The sequence below is a fragment of the Microtus ochrogaster genome, linkage group LG1, assembly GCF_000317375.1.
Source record: "Microtus ochrogaster isolate Prairie Vole_2 linkage group LG1, MicOch1.0, whole genome shotgun sequence".
NCBI classification, from domain to species: Eukaryota; Metazoa; Chordata; class Mammalia; order Rodentia; family Cricetidae; genus Microtus; species Microtus ochrogaster.
In genome coordinates, this window is record NC_022027.1 from 5,322,559 (window position 1) to 5,324,859 (window position 2,301).

General features: G+C 45.9%; 1 pseudogene; it reads left to right on the forward strand.

Moving 5' to 3' along the window:
• Positions 1-1,753: 1,753 nt before the first annotated feature.
• On the forward strand, positions 1,754-2,095 carry LOC101986298 (annotated as a pseudogene).
• The last annotated feature ends 206 nt before the right edge of the window (positions 2,096-2,301 follow it).

Below are 2,301 nucleotides of genomic sequence, written 5' to 3' on the forward strand. Positions count from 1 at the left end.
TGTATCACATGAATGATTGACACAATACTGGGACTCAGACCCTGGGCTTTTTCTCCTCAATTACATTCTGAGTTTGATTCTTTTTATTTCTATAAATTGGTAATGATATATTCATTTTGAAAATACTATGGCTGAACTTTTAACTATGAAAAAAATTGAATACATGCAAAGGTAAATAGATTAAAAAGTACAGTGAACTTTCACCTACACTTCACCAAGATGAGCGGGTATCAGGGTGTGCCACACTTCCTTCACAGCTTTTCTCTCCGCTCCTGCGAATGCAGCCAGTCCTGTTCTGCCTAGAGAAAAAGGTATTTTTCAAAAGCATAGAGGACAAACATGAGTACGTGCAGCTAATGGCTTGCTGGCACTGAGCTAGCCCATGCCTTCTAGCCGTTCTCCTCTCTTCCACAAGATCAAGTTTCCAGGCAAGTTTCTCCTGCTGGAGTGTGATCTCCAGCCAACCGGAGGCACCTGGGAGCTGTAAAATATATTAGCGTGTCTGGGTCCTACCCCAGAGGTTCTTATTTTATTGGTCTGGGATATGGTCTGGGCATCAGGAGATGTTTTAAAGCTTATTCTAACATATAGCCAAGATTGAGAGCTTCTGCTCTAAAGTATAAGAACTCCATTTTCTTCTATTTTTCCATTTGTAATACATTCCTGAGTCGTTCTTAGGGGGGAAAAAAATCCCTGAGAATATGTGCTGTGAGACCCAGCTGCCTACTTGCATGGGTATTTACAAATAAGTAATGAATTTAAAGATGAAGTCAAACGAAAGCCAGGAATCAGTTCGGGACTTAAGTCTGAAATCTGTTGAGTTGTTGCTAATCTTTCGCGGGAAGAGACCTAAATCAGGATGTGGGGAGAGCAGCCAGGTGTGAGGAATGGAGGCTTAGTCAAAGGGGAATTCTTTTGAGTTCCTTGGGGCTTTTGTCCAAAGTGGTGCTCTCAAAGCTGGCTGTACATCAGCAGCTGAAGCAATACGTTTTACTTGTGTGTTCTAATTTAATTTGCCAATGCCAAGCAGTCTTACGTTTTAGTGAGCATCTAAACCACCCAGAGGGATGCTAAAACAATTGCTGGACACATCCTCAGAATATCTGCATCACTAGATCTGAGGTGGGGGTTCAAAATTTGCATCTTTAGCAAATTCTTGGGTCACGTGTAAGAGTTCCTGGCAGGTAAGCTGTTTCAGTGGGTGAATCCATCATGGTCTTGACCTCTTTGCTCATATTCTCACTCCTCCCACTCTTCAACCAGACTTTGGGAGCTCAGTCTAGTGCTCCGATGCAACTCTCTGTCTGTTTCAATCAACTGCTGGATGAGGTCAAGACCTTGACCCACTGAAACAGTTTACCTGAGCTAATGGGAGCTCACCAACCCCAGCCAGACAGGGAAGGAAAGAGCAAAGGTCCAAACTAGTCCCTCTGAATGTGGGTGACAACTGTGTGGCTGGGGAGACTGCAGGCCACTGGCATTGGCACCAGGATTTATCCCTACTGTTTATACTGGCTTTTTGGGAACCTATTCTCTTTGAATAGATGCTTTGCTCAATGTAGATATAGTAGGGAAAGCCTTGGGCCTTCCCCAAAGCAATGTGTCTTACCCTCTCCAAGGAGTGGATGGGGGAGTAGGGGAGTTAGGCGAAGGGAAGGGGAGGATGGAAGGGAGTGGGAACTGGAATTGGTATGTAAAATGAAAAAGATAGTTTGTTTTCTCTTTAAAAAAAATAAAAAAAGACACCTGCGCCATGCCTGCCTGTTGTCTGTGCTTGCCGGCTGCAGGCCTTCTTCTGGGGCTGCTGCTGTCCACCCCTCTCTCAGGTGCAGGACTGGCTGAGGAAGAGCTCTGGGATACTTCTTCATCCATCAACCCTACTTTTCCATCAGAGGGAGGTCAAGTTTCCACCCTGGCACCTGCTGCGGCCATGGACGAAGGTGTCCTTGAAAAGCAGGGCTCCTGCTCCAGTGTGGACTTCCCCAAGCTCGGCATCTGTGAGGACCAGTTCCAGGTGGATAGCCAGTGTCCTGGAAACATGAAATGCTGCCGCAATGGCCGTGGGGAGATGACTTGTGCCACACCCAAATTCTGAGCTGCAGTCACCACCAGCCTGAGGAATGGGACGTTCTGCCAGGCCGTGCATCTGGCACCATTCCCAGGGCCTCCCTTCCCTCTGGTCTTTGTGTTTCTTCCTGGACCTGCAAAAGCATCTCCCTTTTCTAACCAGTAAAGAGCTCCCTTTCAGAAAAAAAAAAATTACAAAACCAAAAAAAAGCACACTAGGAAAAAAGAAAAGAA